Below are 23,907 nucleotides of genomic sequence, written 5' to 3'. Positions count from 1 at the left end.
ATTGCCCCGGGGATTTCAAACAGTGCTGTCCTCTTTTCCACTCGTGTCATTGATCTTTCAAAAGACCTATCCAACGTCAACTCTTATGCTGACGATAAAATATTTCATACAGTCATCTGTATTCCAAGACCGCTTGGAATGCAATTTTACCGAGACTTCTGCTGAATACCTAATCAACAATAGTATTGCTAAAAAAAGAGACATGTCGAAGTTTCATCTTGATATTGGTATTCTTCCAAAGTGTCCTGATGAGTGCAAGACAAAAAGTTCAACATGTCTCTTTCTTCAGCAATACTCAAGTTCTGTACTACCAAACGACTATTTGTAAACCTGAGGCAGAGGTACAACAAAGAGCAAGTTTGGGAACAACATAGTTCGACTTACAGGCAAGTTAAGAACAGGTAAGCTATAAGTCTGTATTAAACCCAAGGTTGTGCCAGTTTTCATTTCCAAATGTATCGATAACGCTAAAGTGAGAGACAGCCGCATGATTGAGTGGGCATTTATGCGAGATGAGATTGAACAGATTGGTAATAGGGTTAGTAATTTATGCCATGCCCTGCACTGCGCTTGGTCAATTGTGCGCAAATTTCATTCACTTCTTGATTTGATCCATTTATGCCGCTATATTGCTTCTATAGATGACCGCACATTAGACAGCACCCATTTGAAACACGCCCACATCAGAAACCCACTTAAGCGGAGGCAGTTTGGCAATGCCATTAATGATGCCATTAAACAAATCTCTCTGACCATGCACTCTCAGAAAGCGAGGAGTTTGTTCTTGCGCATGGTTTCAATTTTGGTGTGCCTTCATCCCAAATCAAACAGGAAAAATGGGAAGAGGTACTTGCTGAGTTTGAACTCCTCTACTCCCAACTATCCCACAACAAACCAGCATCCAATCGATGCCAAATCCTTGAAATTGCACCTTGCTGATCTAGCACATGTATACTGTGGGATTCCAAATGACCTGTCTGACTTTCACGTGCACCACAAATGTCTTATAGTGTTTCAAGGCCTTAAGACTAACCCAGACATACACATCAGTAAACCTAACCAAGGGATTGGACTAGTCATCCTTAACTGGCGTGACTATATCATCAAAATGCATGCTATTCGTATCCATTGGATCTGCTGCTCAACATGACCAGGCAGCCTTGCTCGAAAGTAAACTAAAAAAAAAGCTGCTGGACTTGTGTAAGAGCGATGAGCTACCACATGACAGGGTTCGTCCTCACGGCTCACTGCATCCGCGTATATAAGGGCTGCCCAAGACATACAAATATGCCCTATCTTATCTATGACTGGGTCCGCACAGCACAAATTGATCATACGATTGGGTGAATTGCTACAACCAATTTTGAGTAAGTTCTCCACAAACACAGTGAAGGATTCCTTCACATTTGCCTAGACCATACTGGACTTGCATATCGATAGCAACACTGTGTCCATGTGCTCATTTGACATTGCCTATTCAGCGATGTTCCACTTAAGGAAACCATAGAAATTTGTTCTGAAGCACTGTGAGATGATGATCTAGACACCCCACCATTGCGTGAATCTGCATTCAATGAACCAATGAACTTGGTAACTCGCACAGTTGAGTTCAGTTTTAACCACACTATGTATGCCCAAACAGATGTTGTTGCTCTGGGATCCCCTCTAAGCCCATCTCTTGAAACAGCTTTGTTGAGTTCCATGATAAACGTGTCTTCATTGGAATGGCACCTAACTGCCTACACCATGCATATTTCAGATATGTAGATGATGCGTTCACCATGTTTAAATCTGCAACTGCATGTAATAATTTCCTTACATGTCTTAATGGGCTCCATCCTGTGCTCAAACTCACCTTCGAAATGGAGCAGCCAAATTAACTCCCCTTTCTTGACATACTAGTTGAGAAATCTGCCAGAGGATTCTCAATCACGCTCTACCGCAAGCCTACTTTCACGGTCAATATACACTTTGGGATTCTTAAAGTTCCACATGCCATAAGATTGGTCTTATTGACAACCTTGTAAATAGGGCCCGATCCATTTGCTCACCATGCAAGCTCGATGCTGAAATAGGGCGTCAAAGGCATCCTATGGGATAACGGCTACCCTGATCAGCTCATTTCGATCTGTATATCGTGCAAACTCATGAACGGACCTAATGCTGTCACTTTTGGCCCTGAAAAGTGCCCAGTCTACCTCAGGTTACCCTGGAAGGGCAAAGTATTTCAAAAGTTTGAGTAACAGGTGAAGCTAGCTGTTTCACACCGCTACTATGCAGTAGCAAAGACGAGTGGTATTCGGCACTAACAGGATGCTGCTGTCAAGCCAAAAGGACATTCTGCCAATCACACAAATGAGTAATATGGTATATGAATTTCAGTGCCAGTGTGATGCTAGGTACATAGGCTGTACATCCCAAAGACTGGCGGATCATACCAAACAGCATGTCCCAGCCGCTGTTCACCTTGGTCAGGGTACAGACTATACCCAACTGGCTCATGCTTGCAAACCTCAAAACACAGTGTCCAATATTAGATGTGATTCCGTGATTGGACAACATTTGCTAAATAATTCTCAATGTGCTAAGAATTACACTGACAACCAACTTAAGATTGTCAGTCAGGCATGCAGTTTGGCACATCTGTGTGTACTGGAAGCTACATATATTAATACACGGGGCCCTGTCCTTTGCAGACAGAAAGAATATGTACACACATTGTGCCTGTTTCAGCTAAAGAAGATAAGTTACAGTCATTTGCTACCTTATTTTTCAGGGCAATATCTTGACCAATAACGGTCAAGCAGCCTGGTTTAAATTTCAAACAATGCTTGGCAGATAACTGTCAGTCACCAACACTGGTGCATTCTCCATGGCAACACCTCTACCAGAGTCCACTTGCCAACCAATCAGCACTCTCTTCTCATGCAGTATAAATTGTTGTTTTCCCCTTATATTGGTATTCTTGCATAGTGTCCTGATAAGTGCAAGACCAAAAGCTTTGACATGTCCCTTTTTTCAGTTATACTCAAGTTCTGTGCTACTAAATGACTATAATCAACTTTGAAAAGCTTCAACTAGTTCGGAAAGAGGTAGATTTTTCTGGGTCTATAAATAGCCGGAAAGGGTAAAGAATTAATTCAATCCTATAGAGAAATTAGCCACCATTCAATACCCTGGAACTCTTAAAAAACCTACAAGTGAGTTTAGGACTCCTGAATTTTGCTAGATCCTTTATGCCAACCTTCGCAGAGCTCTCAGTGCCCCATGCAAGGATGGGTACAGCAGTGAAAAGGCCATTCATATTCTCACCAGACAATTATTTAAAACTGCAACAGTTGTGCCGAGACATACAGAGAGTCATAGACCTGGAACACAGGGACACAGGAGGTCCCCTTAATATTCACATCAGGACTTCACTTAAAGTGGCAGTTGTTGTTTTCTACAATGGAATAAGTATTGTGCCCATTCAGTTTAATTCTTACTTCTCCAATATTGAAAGGAGATATACAAGGAAAGAAAGAGTCATGACTTTGGTAGTCCAATGCCTCATGAAGGCAAGAACCCTTCTAGGGGAACACTCTACTACAATCTACACTGAGACACCTGACTTAAGATCTGCACTGAGGATGGCCTCGGGTAAAGAAAGAGCCGTCCAGCTCCTATAAGACAAATCCTTGAATGATCCTACACTTGTTTTTAAATTCCTATCACCAGACATGGACTTAGAACATCTCCCCATCTTGGAAGAGGATGATGCAGAGGAGGGAATTAAACTAATGCCTATCAGGGCCACTTACAGAATACTATCAGGTCATTTACTTGACGACTGAAGAAGGAACACCCCAACAATCCTCAGCTGGGATGGGGATAGTAGCAGGGACTTGTCAAGATTCGCATTCTTTTTATCCAGAAGGGTTACTGCCCTTGGCCGTAAGACAGCGCAGTACGCTGAAGCAACAGCGCTACAGTATGCTTTAGGAAAAGCAGACCCTAATAAGCCCACATTGACCTGTATGGATAGCGACTATTGTCAAAAAGGATACAACCCAGGACTTGGCGTTCTGGAAACAAACAGGATTTACAAATCACAAGCGTGAACCCAGGAAATACAAGTCATTGTGGGAACCCATTCCACGTCTGAAAACAGAAAAACCAAATTGTCAGATCATCCATGTGAAGGGGCATAGCAGTGGGGCAGGACGCTTGAAAGGGCAGCGGTCCTGCAGCGAAACAGCAGAACGTTTGTTCTGCTCGACACCCCTTTGAGAGGGAGCTGCAAAAATGAGAGTTATCACCGGAGCAGAAAGGGCAGCTCATCAGGATGAAGAACCGATTCAGCTTTTAGATCCAACAAAAGAGAATCCAGAGGGATATCCATCAGGTTACTCATACTCAGAGACCCCCTCCTGGCATTGTGCTAGTTAAAGCTGCCTGAGGGAAACCGAGAGGTATCTCCGAGTCACAATCGGGAACATCTTTGCAGAGGAAGCTCGTGAGGGTACAGATCAAGCATATCGCGGTGTCAGAACACCATTCTGGAAACCATCTTCCTTGTATTGGTGGCCAGGCATGCTTCATGCATGTAAAACATACATGGCTAATTGTGAGTCATGCAGTTTAACTAATGAGCCATCCATCCACTAGCTAACCTGCCACCATTGGATCCTGTAAAGCCAAATGCACCCATAAAAAAAAAAATTCTTTGTTGATAATAATTGGACCGCATCCCCCTGTCATTGGGATGTAGACACATTCTCGTTTGTGTTGATAGATTCACTTCTTTCTGCTGACTGCCCCCCCCCCCCCCCCCCCCCCCCACAAAGAACTGTTTCAGAATCAGCACTTGTCAATGCTATTCCTCTCATCATTACTGTAGCTGGTGCGCCCAAGGTGCACCCAAGGAGAGAGGGGGTTGGGGGTTAGGGTACAGCACGTCATGTCATCCACAATTGTGGAGAGAAGGGGGTTGGGGGTTAGGGTACAGCACGTCATGTCATCCACAATGTCATCCCCCCTTTGACCGCCGTTTCGCACCGGTTGGCCCATCAACTGCCAACCAGCATGAAAATGGTGGTAAAAGACTCAGCGTTGCCGGGGGCGGGAGGAGGGCGAGCGTTGAGAAGCCCCACACATCACAGGCGGTGTGAGGAGAGGGGAGGGGAGGGGGGGGGGGGGGGGGGCGGAACAAAAGCTCCCTTGTGGAGGCCGGGACCCACCCGCCCGCCTTAGGGCGTTGAAGAATTTAAATTCAATTAAAAAAAACAGATTTTCAAAAAAAAAACCCTCTGGGGGGGTAAAAAAAATGCCCACGCGTCGGAACGAATCACCCTAGCATACTGGATGCTGGAAACGTGAGTCCAAACATTCTTACCCGTCTTTAAATTAAATCTGGGACACCTCATCCCGCCCGCCCGCCCGCCCGCCCGCCCGGCCGACCGCCCGCCCGCCCGCCGGCCGCCAGTGCGCGATGTCGCCGGGATGCTCGCCTGACGTCACCGCGCGCGATTTTACCCTCGATTGTGTGTGTGTGTGTGTGTGTGTGTGCGCGCGCGTGCGTGCGGGGCGCGCGCCCGAGCGAAACACTCGGCCCCGCGTTATTTAGGGTACGGGGTGGGGTGGTTGGGTTGGGTTGGGTTGGGGGGGGGTTGCCCACGGGTCCTCTGGCTGCCTCGACACTTTCTGACTCCTTGACCCGACAGCAACATTAGGTTTAAAACAAAAAAAGAGCAGATGAGGTCCAGAAGATCGAGGAGAAGGGACATCAAGTAGGCAGAGAACATGAACCTGCACAGCTTGGCATCCCTCAGCAGGAGAATATGTTCAGGAAAGGAAGTTTGAACGAAAGATCTGGTTTAAGACCAAAGCGGAATGCACCTGTTCAAATACATTCAGTCATTGATGAGAAGAACTGGAGCAATATTCACTAATCAGCCGCTGGGGGGGGGGGGTGGGGGAGGCAAGCAATCTCTTAAAACTGTCTCCCTAGCCAACCTGAGAAGGTGTCCTCAAGGATGTAAGAATGGAGGAACAGTACAGGGTGCATTTGGACACTGTCCTCCGGGTCCCTGCTTGGGACTCAAAAGCAGAAGTGGCCAAACTACGGATGACAGTGTCTCCTTCTCAACATGGCCCTTGGCAACACCTCAGAAGTTGGTTTCACAGGGAACCGCGAACCAAACAGGTAAAGACCAACAAGTTGCTACAACAAAGTGGGGGGGCGGGGTGTTGGGGGAGAAGCTCCAGGAAAAGAGCAAATCACCCTCACCTCAGGCAGGGCCTGAAAGAGGAAAAGGAAGAGCAAAACCTGGTAGTAACAAGACGAACCCTCGGCTGAGAAAAAGGCTGAGATGCTGCTGCTTTACTTTCACTTTACTTATCCTTATACTCATGGCATTCATTACCTCCCTGTGGACCAAAGTTAAATATGGTGCATATATTCAAACTCAAGGGACAGAGAATTGTTTCAAAACCCATGGTAGCAGTGCAAAACTCTACTGCAATACTATGATAGTTTCTGGAATGTGTCGTACTACAACTCATAATGACACATCAACCATTAACAGGTTTCCACTTCCTTTTGACATTATTTCAATACCTCAACCACTTGTGTTCTATTTACGTTCAACCACATGGCTCTAATTATCAGCTCACACAAGTCGAGCTGGACTCTACAATATTGGTTAAGACTCCTGAAATTAAATCAATTCAAAAAGAAAAAGGTATCATTGGGAGACTCTACGCGACCTTCGAGAAGACAACCCAGCTGTCCAGAGGTCAGCTGGAGACCCAAGTAAAAATAAAACATGAGAAATGCTTTGAACAAGTAGGACATTGTACCTCATTGACTGGGGCACGCAGAAACATTATCCTCACACCATTGGGATTGGGAAACATCCCCTACTTACATCACGGAGCACTGTTTCTCCTGTAACTATGACATCTTCACACATGCAGACCTATTCCTGTAAAGGTATGATGTGGAAGCATTGCAAATCACCCCAAGAATCAGGCGTGTTTGGATCCACTTCACCTATTTGGCAACATGCCCCTTCTAATTCAGCCTTTGGCACCGTGACAGACCTATGCTTTTACTCCTTGTGATGGAGGATTTCCTTATAATTCGACAATATTTTGTTCTTCAAAATTTTATTCTGACTCCTTTATGAACACTTGGAGTTATGATCAGGTGGATAAGATCGATCAGATGCTCATTAATGACTGTAAGACAAAAAACTTTCAGTTCGCCAAATTGTAAATATCCTCTTGATGCACCTCCTGCTCCGAGATAAGGATTCCAATGTTACCCGGCAATTCCTTGTTAAAATTCTTCCCAACGCAGACAATGTATGCAAAACTGCAGAAATGTTTTATTACTTAAACGCCTCACGCTGTGCAGAAGTGCCGGGATTAAACACTTTACCAGGTTTAAATTGACAGAGTTCTGGCTGGCTGGTAACGATTGTGACAGACCCATTCACTATAACCTAGGTCAGGTACAATGTCACAAAGGAGAACACAGAAGGAATCTCCCTTATATTGCAAATTTATCTTCTGATGGGACACACACCTGTTACAAGGACAATCAATTTCCCAATGACGCTCCAACCCAGGACACTTCAGAATTCTATAACATCAGAGTTTATTCACTTTACTTCTGGTGCAAGGTCATTGGCTGGGTTATAGTCAAGAGTAAACTACAAAAAGTATTAGTTTATACCAACAGAACTTTACCGACTCAGAATATGGCAGATGCTATCAGATCTTACCCCTCTAAATGGCTCATTATTGTATGGGGAAAAATTTGATAATACTTCTCTTCCAATTTACCAATCTGATGTTTGTAGAGTGGTGGTACCTTTAATTCAGTCTTTTACAGACTTTTCAAATCAAGTGACTTTTCTTGATGTCACCAGAAGTGTTCTACATTAATGAACAGCTGCTTGCTGCAACTATCTTCTCTGCTGCTAGCAGAATCCATCCTCATGTTAGATCAATGGAACAGGGACAAGATCACAACGTCAAAAAGATTGGGATTTCAGAAATCCCTAATAGTCACTGGTCTTTGAACTATCCACCAAGAACCTCTCTGCACAGACGAGTGCATTAGAATCAATAGCCTTATGACAGCTATTAACATGAGCCTTTTAAAACACCAGCCTGATCAGTTCCCTTGCTCATGGTATAGAGATTTTTACCTCAGATCAACACCATAAGAGAGAAAACCCTTGCTAAACTCGTATCTCAGGCCATGCTTTACCCCCCTTCCCACTGAGAGAACCATGTACTGTTTTGTTAGCTAAATCGATCAAGTGGAAACTAGATAACCTCCTTACAGTCACATTGATAAAACCATCAGAAATCTGTGGAAAATCCTTAATTTAGGCCTCATTAGGACATTGGAGTCATTCAGGGCCCTGGCAACAACTAAATATCTGTTCGATCAGATGGTCCGTCCATGGTTGGAACCTAATTCCACTTTTAATTCTACCTCTATGATATGTGACTTCCTTCATGCGGCAGACTGCACCGATCAGGGGTTCCTTGTTTCTCATAAATGAGAGAAATTTAAGCTGTGGGAAAGGTTCAGGTAAGACAGGCAGCCCTCTCACCTCTACACCAGTTAGACTGACTTACTGGCAACATTTCTCTTCGGAAAATGGATCCCATGAGGTCATTAGGCCTCCAGGTGTTCCGACCATGGTCTGGACATCGGACCTGGATAATAAGACCCTTCTCAAGATACCACCTGTTGTGGACACATTCTCCAACACGTTGAATCCTCTAAATCTAGAAATTCTTATACCTTTAGTATTGTTTATACGTCTATTCAACTTAGCAAACAGAGTACAGTGCTTAGTCAATGGGAATGGAACTAATTCTTACCTTTAACAATTACTCAGTCGAACATACTATTAAAAGAGCACACTTGCTGTTGCAGAGTGACTTAAGTAATATTTGGAAAACTCCAAATTGGCTTCAGACCACAGGTCAAGCTATCTTTGGAGCAGTGTCATGGTTGACTTCTGCCGTTAAATCTGCTGTTGAGTAAATCACTGATACTTGTCTCAGGAGAACTTGAAAGTCTTTTGGTGTCTTCTCGTCCATCGTTCCAGTGCGCCGTCTGATTGGGATCGGGATCCTCATTTTTGTTGTGGAATGATAACGTCTCTCCAGCAGCGACCTCGGAATGGCACCAAGTCACATTATTGTCAGAGCCTGTTGTTTTACCTATGAGCGGACGATCCAAAATATCTTATGTCACCGCACTTCAACTGAATCCTCCACCTCATCAACTGATTTCAACTATCGATCGCTGGTTTGCAAGGGCGTAGCTCAGTGTGTCAATTTTCAGCCATCTTATCCAACGCTGAGACTTCTCCTTGACTACCCTGAATGCCTCACCCTTACAAATTCCATTCCTAACCATCATTGCCCAAAAACCTGTGTAATTTGTAATGAAGCTAAAGATTGGTTTAGGGATAATTTACAAGAGCATTGCTGTAACGCATGCTTAGATTATTGTAAATCCCGCAGTATTGAAATTGTCCGTTGTTCCCTTGAAACCTCGTTTGATAAACCCTGGCACTCGGTTGACTATTTTGCTTGCGGACATCACTTGCTTCAGGCCACTTGCCCTTGCTTGCCCTCATCCTGGATAAGAGATAATTCAGATTTAAAACTGTGTTCTCTATTAGAAATAAGATTGCATTTCTTTCTTTTCTTCTAGAGCCTGTCTGACGTTGGGAGTGACTGTTTCCACCTGACTTTGAATTGCATGTTCCGTTCTTTCATAAACCTCTATATATTTTAGAATTTATACTGTCCCTCATATAGTCTTCTGTATCACTAACTCAAGAGTCCAACTCCACACTCACTTTGATGTCAGAACACATTATTAAGGTATAGCTCCCGGACCCTAATAATATCTGGGATACTATACTCTGTCTTAAACTTGTTAAAAATGCTGTCCAGAAGACAATAATACTCTCACTTAGATCCTTTTTTTTGGGTGGGGGGAGGTGAACCAGTCCTTTAGACACAATTGGTAACTTTAGAATCTGTCTTTCTCAACATAAAGTTGAGAGGAACCATCTGAGAGGTACTCCTAATCTAGGATGATCCCAAAAAGGGGCTCGGTTTATAATCCACCACACCCCATCCTAACCAATACACCCACGCTCAGCCAATACTAACCTACCCCCCCAAGCCAACATTCCCCACTGCACTGCCAAACCAACTCCCCTCATCCACAGCCAATCTCCTTCCTCCCCCAGATTCTAACTGCTGTTTGTGGGAACTTGCTGTGTGCAAATTGGCTGCCCATGTTTATACAACCTTACAACATGGGTGGGATCTCCTTGTAGTGTGCAGGAAATTGGAAATGATATAAGCTACACCTATCTCACTGCCCACCCTGTATTCCCCTACCCTCATTGCTGCTCTCTTCGTGTAACCGCTGGTTGGGGTGGTCACTAGGTCTGGGATGGTTTCCTCTCCCATCTGCACTGTGTTATTGCTGCTTCCCAGACCAGCCATGGAGGAGGTTGTATTAAGGCCAGGAAGCAGCCGTCACGGTCCTTAGGTGCTCCCAGAGATGGAATGGCCTTACAGTGTCTTTCTCGACTTTCATTCCGTTTTCCATCCTTTTAGTTAAAAGGGAGAAGATCAGAATTAATGCCCCACTAAAGGCCTGGGCTGGTGTCTGCACAAACTTCAAATTGCCAGGTAGACGGCAATTTGAAAGCTCAGATTTATAGACAGACAAAGAGTGGTGTTTTACAGAGCCATGACATTAGGGATACTGGTGTTCCCTGAGACTATGTGAAGGAGCCCGGGGCTCCAACATAAAAGAGAAGATTCTTGTGCCATTCCCTGTGGCAATGAAAGGGAAAAGCAGGGAGTGGGCTGCTAATTGTGACAATGATAAAGACCATTACTTCACGGGGATTATGTCTAATGACACAGCACATGCAGCAGGACAGCAAAGTTACAGGGAAAGATAAGATCTTCAGATCGCGGGATGTTCCAAAATTAAGCTTCATTTCGCTGACTGTTACTTGCAAGTTGTCCAGATGCTCAGGACAGACTGTTGTTCTAAGACAGTTTCCATTTCATCATCATATAGTGAGGACAGTATTGATAATGGAACTGCCCAACATCTCCCTATCTCTGTAAACTCCTCAAACCCTACAACCACTTACCCTGAACTCTTTGATCCTCTAACTCTGACCTGTTATGTTACACCACTTTGCCCCCAATTCCCACCTCCCTTTGCCTCACCATTGGCGACCATGCCATCAGCCACCTGGGGCCCACACCTTAAATCCATCCATCTTTGGAACTCACTCAACTCCTTGAAGATCCTCTTTAAAACCCATCTATTTGACCAAGCGCACAATTTTGTTTTTGATCATGAAGTGTTGTGGGACATTTTCTATGTTAGAAATACCATATATAGAAATACCATATAAGAGAAAGCATGTTTTTTTGTTTTTGTTCAAGTCTCAGTGGAACACTCCTGATTCAATTCTCCATTTTGTATTGAGTTAGTTAATCCCAGCCATATACAGCAAAAAAACTACAACTGGTGACAATGCACATTGGGCTCGGGAGGGAGAAAGAGAGTTCCTCCTTCTGCTTCTTACCAAGTGGTCCTGTACCCGTTATATCATTGCTGTATGTGGGAACTTGCTGTGCACAAATTGGTTGCCCATGTTTACACAACATTACAACATTAGTTGGGAGGGGTTTTGGGATGTCCTGAGGATAAGAAAGATGCTATATAAATGCAGGCTCCTTCTGTGCCTGGTCAAGGCAGAGCAGAGTCACCAGTTAGTGTGGAAGTGCACCCTAGTGACAAAGTCAGAAGCTTGAGGAGAGGAGGGGGTGGGGTTTTATGTATAAATGCAAAAGGCGCTATAAAAATGCACGTTGTGTTGCTGTGTTGTGTGGATATTGGGTAGAGACAACTCTGATGCTCCCAGTTAATTAGCCTATTGACACTCACTGTCTCAGCCTGTATGTGAAGAATGACCATCCTGTGGTGGGGTATCAAAGGGTATCCTGGGGTTAGTGGAAAACCTAAGCCCAGCATGAGTCAATGCCTCACATCCATGGCAACTTTCATGATGCTTTCTGTATTTTGACTCACAGGATGAAACAGCCAACTCATCATTCCCCTGTAATGGCATTGCAGTGACAGTGACCGGAGTGGGAAACAGGCAACTTGCAAAGAAAACAGATTAAACAGGATTCAAATCTGATTTCCCCCCAACTCTTTCATCCCCAGCAATGACAACCGGGCTCCTTTAGCAATATATGGTATTTCCTATTTCCTTCTGTGCTCTTATGTGGGGTCGGTTAGCTGAGTTGGTTAGAGTGTGATGCAGAATGATGCCAATTGCATGGGTTCAATCCCTGTACCAGCTGTGGTAGTTCATGGACGTCTGCCTCCTCACCTTGCCCCACACTTGCAGAGTGGTGTCCCCTCAAAGCTATGTATAACCAATTGTCTCTCTCTAATGCAGAGCAATGCCTTGTGGACTAGCTAATCACCTTTACCTACTTTTGAAACAAAGCCAACTTTGACCCACATGCGTTCACCTGCCGATTACCATTGATTCCTCTTTTTTTTCACCAGTCTGTATGTGGAGCTTGTAGGGATATCCTTAGAATTTTCACTGGAGTTATCCAGAAATGGCCCCTACATTTCTGTAGCACCTGATTAAAACATCACTCGAGCACTTGCCTGAGCATCTAGGGTGACCATTTGTTGTTTTATACTGGACAATCTGGTTTTTAGCTAGTCGGGTATCTTTATTTTGGGGTCACTAACAATGCAAACAGTCACTACAGAATGTCCCTGTGAGTCATACTGACCGTCCTGCTGCAGTGAAGCACTGGCAGGGGCCTCGGTTTGGCCCTTTCCATGTTATTTTGCACTATCATTATTATTTAGTTGCAGCAACACACAGTCTTCTGGAAGGGAAGACCACGATGACATCATCTCTGTGCGCAGGCCGGTGGAAATCCCATCATTCCTCCTGCACCATGCACTGCTGGTCTGGTGTCCAGTATTCTTGGTCACCGGCAGTGGCCACACCAACAGTGTCAGCCACGGATCAGCTGGTAGCACTTTCACCTCTGAGACAGGTGATTTTGGATTGAAATCTCATTCTAAGATGACAATGTCCCGTAGGTGCTGTCTTTCCTGTAGATGAGGTGATGAACTGAGGTCCTGTCTGCCCTCGCAGCTGGCTCTAGACCATCCTGTGGCCCTATTTCAAAGGAGATCTCTCTGGTGGACTTGGCAGATATTTATCCACCAACTACTACCAATGAATCACAATATCTTTGCAGTGCAGAAGGAGGCCATTGGGCCCATCGAGTCTGCACTGGCTCTCTGAAAGAGCATTCCACCTAGTCCCACTCCCCTGCCCTATCCCCTTAACCCTGCACATTCTCTCTTTTCAGGTAGCATTCCAATTCCCTTTTGAATACCTCGATCAAACCTGCATCCAGCACCCTTTCAGGAAGTTTGTTCCAGGCTCCAACCACCCTCTGGGGGAAAACATTTTTCCCCGCATCACATTTACTCCTTTTGCCAATTATTTTGAATGTGTGCCCTCTATTTCTTGATGTTCTCTTGAGTGGGAACAGTTTCTCACTATTTACCCTGTCCATACCCTCAGAATCTTGAATATCTCTATCAAGTCTCCTCCTTGCCTTCTTTTCTCCAGGGAAAAGAGTCCCAACCTCTCCAATCTACCCTCATAGCTACAGTTCTTTATCACAGGAATCATTCTTGCGAATCTCCTCTGTGCTCTCTCCAACACCTTCACATCCTTCCTGAAGAATGGTGCCCAGAACAGGACACAGTACTCCAGATGAGGTCTAACTAGTGTCTTATACAAGTTCAACATGACCTCCTTACTCTTGTAATATACAATAAAGCCTAAGTTATGATATGCTTTACTAACTGCTCTCTCAACATGCCCTGCCATCTTCAATAACCTATGTACATATACACTGAGGTCCCTCTGTTCCTTCACCTCCTTTAGAGGCTCTCCCTTTATTTTATACCATGTCACCATATTTTTCCTGCCAAAATAAATCACCCCACACTTCTCTGCACTGAACTTCATCTGCCACTTGTCTGCCCAAACCAGCATGTCTATGTCCTTTTGGAGTTTAAGACTATCCCCATCATAGTTGACAACATTTCAAATCTTCATATCATCTGCAAATTTTGAAACCACGCCCTGCACACTACAGTCTAGGTCATTAATATATATCAGGAAGAACAAGGGTCCCAACACTGACCCCTGGGGAACTCCACTAGAAACCTTCCTCCAGTCTGAAAAACAACCATTTATCACTACTTTCTGTTTCCTGTCACTCAGCCAATTTCTCATCCAAGTGCCTACTTTCCCTTTTATTCCATGACCTAGAATTTTGCTCACTAGTCTGTTGTGTAGATGACCTCATATTAATGTTTGTGGGAGCTTGCTGTGTGGCAATTGGCTGCTATGTTTCCTACATTAGAACAGTGACTACACCTCAATAAATGCAAGCCTTTTTCACTCTCAAATCTTCCCACAATTTCACACCTGGCTGGGGCCCTGGGATTATGCATTGACTGCCTCACTCCAGGTGGCTACCTTGGCAGTCCAAACGCTTTGCTGGAAGGCAATTCTCAGCTAGCGGATTTTGCAGCGAGGAAGATTCCCAGATATTGGAAGGCTGGTGACAAGCGCAAGCCTTGATGTACCTGCGTTCATATCAGCAAACGCCACGCCTCCCCAGCTGATGTAAAAGACGGGACTATTTGAAGAGCAGGGCAACTCTTCCGACGCTCTGGCCAATATTTCTCCATTAACTAACATCTAAAACAGGTTGTCTGTTCATTGCTGTTTGTGGGATCTTGCTGTGCACAATTGGCAGCTGCGTTTCGTACGTTGCAACATTGAATACACTTCAAATGGACTTCATTGGTTGTGAAGAGAGCTTTGGGATGTCCTGTGATGAAAGGCGCTATATGAATGCAAGGTCTTTCTTTTAAAGTAAGTCAAATGACTTGGTTGCCACCTCTCCACCAATGGCATTGCTCCTTCATGTGGAAGAGGACAGCGTGAAAAGTCTGCTGTAAAGGCAAAAGTGTCTTAAAGGCAGGTTGGCACTTCTTACTATCAGTTGAAAAGTTACTTTTTTTGCATTTTCCTTTATCTGTATTTTGCCTGGGCAATGAGTTCTGACAGGGTCAAGGCATAATCATAACCAAGCATAATCGATGATCGTGCAATGGACACTTTCCATAGGTTGAGTAGCAGGAAGATTCATCCCTGTCCAACAAGTAGCAACCAAAACAGATTCAACGCCACTGTTCACTGTGACCTTGCTATTTGCAAAATGGTGGCTTTGGCTCCCCCAGGTAACAACCAAGAAGTTGTTTGTTGTACATAGAGTGCTTTCAGACATTTCTTAGAGATAGGAGCTAGAAATGCAATTTCGTCTGGGAAATCTAGGAAATCCAAGAGAACATGAGACTTCCAGGAGACTTTGGTTTCAGTGAGGACCCTATTTTGAGGAGAGGTTTGAGATACCGGGACGCCCTACTAGAGTAAAGGGAGAGCCAAGAAGCGATTAATAGAGGCTTTTAAAAAAGGAAGACTTGCATTTCTATAGCCCCTTTCATGGCCACTGGATATCTCAAAGCACCTTATAGCCAATGAAGTACTTTGGAAGTGTAGTCAAATGCAGTAGTCAATTTGTGCACAGCAAGCTCCCACGAACATCAGCATGGTGATAGCCAGATGGTCTGTTATTGTGGTGTTGATTGGGGAATACACACTGGTCAGGGCACCATGGAGAACTCCCCAGCTCTTCTTCAAAACCCTGCCATGGGATATTTTACATCCCCCAGATAGGGCTTTGATTTAACTTTTGAAAGACAGCACCTTCAACAGGACAGCACTCCCTCAGTACTGCACTAGAGTGTCAGCCTTGATTTTTGTGCTGAAGTCCTGCAATGGGACTTGCACCTAGAACTTCTGACTTAGGGTTGCCAACTGTGATTAAATGTATTCCTGGAGATTTCATCACATGACTTGCCCCCCCAACACCGCCGCCCCCCCCCCCCCCCCCCCCCCCCACCCCCAACCCCCCACCCTGACTCCAGTCATTATCGACCGACAGCTCCACCTTTGTGACACACTGCCTTCCTACACCAATTGGAAAGCAAAAAGATACATTCCCCGTTTGGGTGATACTTGACTGTAAGCCAAACAGCCTTTATTAGCATTTTCAATATTTTCATATCTGGTAAAGAAAAACGTTCAAAGAAAGTGACAAAAAAGAAAACCTTTTTTTAATGTCCCAAGGATTTTTCTCCAGGATTGTACACAGCAGTATCCTGGAGATTGAACTTCAATTCCTGGAGACTCCAGGCCAATCCTGGAGGGTTGGCAACCCCAGTCTGATTCAGAGGCAATAATCAACTGAGCCCCGGCTGAAATTGTAAAGCATTGTGATAATGGAGAAACGCTACGTCCTCTAGTTGGGAGTCTTCAACAAATGGGATCATCAGTTTAAAACCTAAGAGTAAGAGAGCATGGAGGGAGATAAGGAGAAATTCTTTTATGCAAAGCTGTTCTGGAGCTTTGACACAGGGAGAGGCTACCACATACCTTGAAGGGAAAATCAGATAAATATTTGAATCAGAGGAAGGTGCAGGGTTATGGGGAGAGAGCGGGCGAATGGAACTGGGTGTAGAGGTAGTAAATTGATGTAAACCATCTATTTAGATCTGTATGAGCCAATGTTGTTTGAAAGAAAAAGCAGGACTTCAGATTCTGCCAATAAAAGCATGTATAATTGGGCTCTGACTACCTCATGTGAACTTCTTCGTGGTCAGTTTATAGTCTTTGGTTTTCTTTCTTATTCGCAAAGCTTTGAATCCTGCCTTCTTTTCTCATTCCTACGCACTCCTGGCTAGACTTTAATCTTGGTGACTTTTGTTTTGGACCCTTGCCTCCTACCAGAGCCTTAGCATTAAGACAAAAGGCCGTTTACACTAATAGAGTCCTGAGCCTTTCAATCTTGGAACAAATAGCACAGTGGTAACCGAATAGAATTGAACATTTCGACATTTTTCCATCTGTTCACAAAACCAATATTGACCCAGGGCCCCCCACTGCATGTCTGCCTTAGTCAAAGTTTTACCAGACAAATAAGGTTTATACAGAACAGACCCCCAGGAGGTGAGGCTAAAGGAGTGGGAATAATAGAATCCACAGGATTGTTCTCTCCAACCAGCTCAGGGGATGAGTCAAACTCCCTTGTCTTAGCCAGTAGGAGTGTGGCTTATCTCGATAGGCCTGACGCCAAGCAGCCTGTCTCTGTGGGCCTGTCTGAGGCCATTCATTGTTCTGGCCCTGAGGGGAAGGCAAGCTGAGGGTGATGGTGATCGGTTCCACCCAGTTAGCTTATGTTATCTGGAGAATTAGGTTTTAACAAAACAGGTCACATTTAATTAGGATCTTATTTAAAATACCTCAAGCAAAATGGCCTGGGTCTCAAGCATATGAGCCTTGGCTGCAAAATCAAGATTGATTCACCTATTTGATATATGTATGCACTTTGCGCACCAAATATATTTTATTTGTAGATTATATCCTTTAAGAACATTTTTTTCAATGATGGGTTTTTCTTTATAGTCTGTAATGAATCTTGTTAGTTGAATCCAACAACTAATTAGGAGCTAGTTTTTTTTATTTGTTCATGGGATGAGGGCGTCGCTGGCTGGGCCAGCATTTATTGCACATCCCTAATTGCCCTTGAGAAGGTGGTGGTGAGTTACCTTCTTGAGCCGCTGCAGTCCGTGTGGTGTAGGTACACCCACAGTGCTGTTAGGGAGGGAGTTCCAGGATTTTGACCCAGCGACAGTGAAGGAACAGCGGTGTTTTTCCAAGTGGCTGAGTGACTTGGAGGGGAACTTCCAGGTGGTGCTGTTCCCATGTGTCTGCTGCCCTTGTCCTTCTAGATGGTAGCGGACCTGGGTTTGGAAGATGCTGTCTAAGGAGAATTGGTGAGTTGCTGCAGTGCATCTTGTAGATGATACATACTCTTACCGCCTGCCATTGGCGTGTGTTGGAAGGAGTTGCAGGTTGGTACTCAGCCTGTTTGACCGTGTTATGTACACACCTTCCTTGACTATCAAGTCTTGGGGTGGGACCTGAGCCCAGAGCTTCCACTCAGAGATAAGGGACGCTACCCACTGTGCCACAAGGTCTCCAAAATGGGTAAACTTACCATGTGGAAAACCCCAAGAGCATTGCTAATGCTAAAGACTTTCCCACTAGACAATGAGCCTGCATAGTCATTGTGTAAAGGCAAAGACATCAGCAACTTTCTTTGATTCAGCACATTTACCATGGGAAAATATCCAAGATGCTTTTGCAGGCAGAATGAAAACTAAATGGCAAAGAGGTGACTGAATGCTTGGTTAAAGAAGTGAGGAAAATTCAATAATGTTGTTTTTGAGATGTTCTGGCTATGGTCAGATAGGCAAGAGTGGAACCAGCAACAACTTGCATTTATATAATGCCTTTAACATATTAAAGTGGCCCAAGGTGCTTCACAGGAGTGCTATCAGAAACATTTTGACACAAAGCCATAATCAGAGATTTTAGGACAGATGACCAAAAGCTTGATCAAAATTGTAGGCTTAAAGAAGGGCCTCAAAAGAGGTGAGAGCGCAAGAAGGGAGGTGGAGAGGTTTAGGGAGGGAATGAGCTCAGGGCTTAAGCAGCTGAAGGCAATGGTGGAGTAATGAAAAGCAGGGGTGCAGGTGAGGTGCAAATTTCAGAGGTGCAGAGATCTCGGTGTGTTGCAGGAGGAGATTACAGGTAGAGAGGGAAGAGGCTGTGGAAGGATTTGAAAACAAGAACGCAGAATAGATGCTTAGGCTGGGCAAAGCAGGACAACACCTGCTGGATGGCAGCTGAGTAGGGGTTAGAATTTCAAGGAGGAAAAGGGAGAAATATAAAAAAGGCTCAGTTACCTGTCCACGTGTAGCTCACAGTCAAATTTTGTCAATGCTCCTGCAAGATACAGTGGGATACGTTACTATGTTAAAGGTACTATGTAAATGCAAGTTGTTTTTTTCCTGAAGCTTCATAAGTTGCCTCATGATGTATGTTGTGACAATATAAACACCAGAAGAAATAAACAATTCCTCTACATAATTTTTGGCAATTGTAACTAATTAATGTCACACTATTGGCTCCTGCTGCAGACAAGACCCCCTATTACATATTGTAAACTAAAGTTACTAATGCAATATCTCAGGCTATAAACTAAGGAACTTGTACATCAAATGCACCATCATTAGCTGGTAATAAAAGTGTTTTTAGTGTTTTATTACATCCTTTGTCTGTCCAAGCTAATAAAACCCCCCTTTTGGAGGGATTCCATCTTCCATTTGTGGTGTAAACAGCAGTTATAATCCTGAAGTACGTGCGAATAAATGCAAGGGTTTCATTTGCTGTTACAATAATTAACAAGTTGCCCTCCTTTTAAGCAATTCTTTAGATTTCTTTTCAGCTCTTTGAGGACAGAGTCAGGTACACCCAGCATTTAGGAAAGATGTGTAGGTCCTTGAACTGCTGCAAAGGAGAATTACCAGAATGGTTCCAAGGATTTCAGGTTTAAAAGTTAAGGTTGGAGAAGCTGGGGCTGTACTCCTTGCAGCAAAGGAGGCTGAGGAGAGATTTGGTAGAGGTGTACAAGATTAGGACAGGTTTAGATTAGGTAGATAAAGAAAAGCCTTTCCTAATAGCTTATGATACAAGGTCTAGGGGAGACAGATTTAAGGTTTTGGGCAAGATTTACAGGGGGGATGTGAGGACGATCTACTTTACACAACGGGTGTTAATGACCTGGAACTCGCTGCCTACGAGGACGGTGAAAGTGGAGACGATGAATGATTTCAAAAGGAAATTGGATGGGCACTTGAGGGAAATAAACTTGCAGGGATATGGAGGGAGTGAGGGAATGAGACACGCTGGATTGTTCTACAGAGGGTCGGCATGAACCCAACTAGGTCACTGTCACTCCAAGTGAAGAACAGCCATCTTTGGGCGAGTTGGAGAGGGCATTGGTGCCTGTTGGATACTTACCCAGCGAGAATCAGGGGAAGAGTGGAGGCGGGGTGCTGGGTTGTGTGCAGAGGAAAGGGAACTGGTTGACACGACGAGACATTCAGTAGAGGCTGTGAGGCTGCTTGAGCTTCACTCTGATAGCGCCTGAGTACAGGTTCACTATTCCTGACTTTAATTAAAAGCTTTAATCGCTTAGCTTCAAGAAGAGGCCATCGCAACAGAAAACGATCAATCTTAAGATGGTTGTTGTGGATTTAACATAACGTATTCCAGTTCCATCCAATTTGCTTGTGGACAGTTTTATATTTTGGTTAAAAACAAAAAAACTGCGGATGCTGGAAATCCAAAACAAAAACAGAATTACCTGGAAAAACTCAGCAGGTCTGGCAGCATCGGCGGAGAAGAAAAGAGTTGACGTTTCGAGTCCTCATGACCCTTCGACAGAACTTGAGTTCGAGTCCAGCCCTGGACTCGAACTCAAGTTCTGTCGAAGGGTCATGAGGACTCGAAACGTCAACTCTTTTCTTCTCCGCCGATGCTGCCAGACCTGCTGAGTTTTTCCAGGTAATTCTGTTTTTGTTTTATATTTTGGTTGTCTGATTTGTTATTCCTCATTAAAGTAGGAGTTACGAGTCTCGGGCTCATGTGGAGAGAGAATAAAGAAGCCTGTGGTAAACTGACAGAAAAAGTAAATGAACATTCCCATTGGCTACATATTTTATGCTCTGCTGAGGAGCTTTTGCTTCGAGTAACCATTTTTTTTTATTGTGAAAACACCTCAGGCTGGTGAACTGTGGAGCTTATTAACTAGGCCGAGACGCTCTGCCCAGCAGGACAGCTCCCACACTCCTGAGAGAAGCCAGCAGCCCAGATAAAACACTATCTGCTGCTGGTTTCAGGGTAATGGTTCGTTGCCATGCTGTGCATCCAATCAGTGCTGAAAAGGGAAAGCACAGGACTGCAGCTACCTGCAGAACGACCTTCCTGCTGGCCCCCTCAATCTTCCAGCCCTGGCGCTGGGGCACTCCATCCCCACCTCTTCACTCCTGAACCAAACGAGGGCATTTTTTTCCATGATGCTCTGATACTGTTAACTCTCTGCCCCCACCCCCCCTTAAGAACAACTGGCACCAAAACTTGCTCACAAAGCTTCTCCGTGCCCCTCTTTCCCCCTTGTGTGGAATTCTCTCTTGGGGCAGGAGCTGCTCGGGGTCACACGCACAGGCCGTGTTCCCCGGCAGTGTGATTTCATAAAACCGCCCCTGGGCTAGTTTCTTGACCCCTTCCCTTCAGCACAGCAGTTTAATCACAATGAGCCATTACGGACTGAACCAGTAGTTGTTGTTCCATTAGGGTGGCCAACCAGCTTAATCCTTTCCACGGATGAGGCATTTAGAGGAAGGACGTCATACATACACACGAATTAGGAGCAGGAGTAGGTCATTCGGCCCCTTGTGCCTGCTCCGCTATTCAATAAAATCATGGCTGATCTGTTTGTGGCCTCAACTCCATATTCCACCTAGCCCCCAATAACCTTTGACTCCCTTGTTAGACAAGAATCTATCTACCTCTGCCTTCAAAATATTCAAAGACCCTGCCTCAGCACTCTCCGGGGAAGAGAGTTCCAAAGACTCGTAACCCTCTGAGAGAAGAAGTTTCTTCTCATCTCCGTCTTAAGTGGGTGACCCCTTATTTTTAAAACTGTGTCCCCCTAGTTCTAGTCCCTCTCACAAGGGGAAACATCCTTTCAGCATCCACTCTGTCAAGTCCCCTCAGGATCTTATATGTTTTAATAAGATCATCTCTCAATCTTCTAAACTCCAATAGATTCAGACACAGTCTGTCCAACCCTTCCTCATCAGATAACCCCCATCTCAGGTATCAGCCGAGTGAACCTTCTCTGAACTGCTTCTACCACACTTATACCCTTTCTTAAATAAGGAAACCAAAACTATGGGCAGTACTCGGGATGTGGTCTTATCACTGTGGCAAAGCATCCCTACTTTCATATTCCATTCCCCTAATAATAAATGGCAATATTCCATTTGCCTTCTAAATCACTTGCCATATCTGCATATTAACTTTTTGTGATTCATGTACCAGGACACCCAAATCCCTCTGCACCTCAGAACTCTGCAGTCTCTTTCCATTTAAATAGTATGCTGCTTTTCTATTCTTCCTGCCAAAGTGGACAAGTTCACATTTTCCCACAAAATACTCCATCTGTCAATTTTTTGCCCACTCACTTAACCTCTCTATGTACCTTTGCAGACTCTTTATGTCCTCTTTGCAACTTACTTTCCAATCTTTCTTCATGTCATCAGCAAATCTAGCCACAAAAACGACCCATTTATGCTTACTCTCTTTTTCCTGTTAGCTAACCAATCCTCTATCCATGCTAATACCATGCTTATCCCTATACCATGAGCTCTTATTTTTCATAGTAACCTTGATGGGGCACCTTGTCAAATGCCTTCTGGAAATTTAATTACGGCACACCCACAGGTTCCTCCTTATCCATGATGCTTGTTACTTGCTCAAAGAACTCCAATAAATCGGTTAAACCTGATTTCCTTTTCACAAAACCATGTTGACTCTGCCTGATTGCATTGAGATTTTCTAAGTGACCCGCTATAACCTCCTTAATAATAGATTCCAGCAATTTCCCTATTACAGATGTTAAGCTAACTGGCCTGTAGTTTCCTGCTTTCTGGCTCCAACCTTTCTTGAATAGAGGAGTTACATTCACTATCTTCCAAACTGATGGGACCTTTCCAGAATCTAGGGAATTTTGCAAAATTAAAACCAATGCATCCACTATCTCAGCAGCCACTTCTTTAAAGACTCTGGAATGAAGTCCATCAAGACCTGGGGACTTGTCATCTTTTAGTTCTAATAATTTTATCAGTACCCTTTCCCTGGTGATTGTAATTGTTTTAATCTCCTCCCTCCCTTTCACCTCCTGATTCGCAATTACTCCTGGGATGTCATTTGTATGCATTACAGTGAAGACAGACGCAAAATACCTGTTCAATTCATCTGCCATTTCTTTATTTTCCATTATTAATTCTGCATTCTCACTCTCCAGAGGACCAACTCTCACATTACTTATTCTTTTCCTTTTTAAATACCTGTAGAAACCCTTACTATCTATTTTTATATTTCTAGCTAGCTTTCTCTTGTACTCTAATTTCTCCTTCCTTATTAAGCTTTTAGTCATTCTTTGTTTTTCTTTGTATTCTGTCCAATCTTCTGACCTGCCACTCATCTTTGTGAAATTATGCACTTTTTCTTTCAATTTGATCCTATCCTTAACTTCTTTAGTTAGTCACGGATTATGCATCCTTCCTCAAGTCTTTCTTTCTCACTGGAATGTATCCTTTCTGAGTATTCTGAAATACCTCCTTAAATGTCTGCCACTGCATCTCTACTAACCTATCCCTTAACCTAATCTCCTAGAAATTGGCCCTGTCTAGCCAGCCCTGCTTTCATGCCTTCATAATTGCCCTTATTTAAGTTTAAAACAATAGTCTTAGATCCACTCCTCTCTCCCTCAAACTGATTGTGAAGTCATGTGATGAAATGGCAAGGGATATATCCAATCAGAGCTGGGAGCCCAAAGCTCCACACGTTAACCAATAGGAAATCTGTTGCCAGCTGGTACCCTAGGTCTTATTGTGTATCTAGCATTCATGACGCAGTTCAACAAGCTGATAATCAGCCCGACCACTATTCCCCAAAGGGG

The sequence above is a fragment of the Carcharodon carcharias genome, chromosome 15 (genome assembly GCF_017639515.1).
Source record: "Carcharodon carcharias isolate sCarCar2 chromosome 15, sCarCar2.pri, whole genome shotgun sequence".
Classification (NCBI taxonomy): domain Eukaryota; kingdom Metazoa; phylum Chordata; class Chondrichthyes; order Lamniformes; family Lamnidae; genus Carcharodon; species Carcharodon carcharias.
This window is presented reverse-complemented; position numbering follows the sequence as displayed.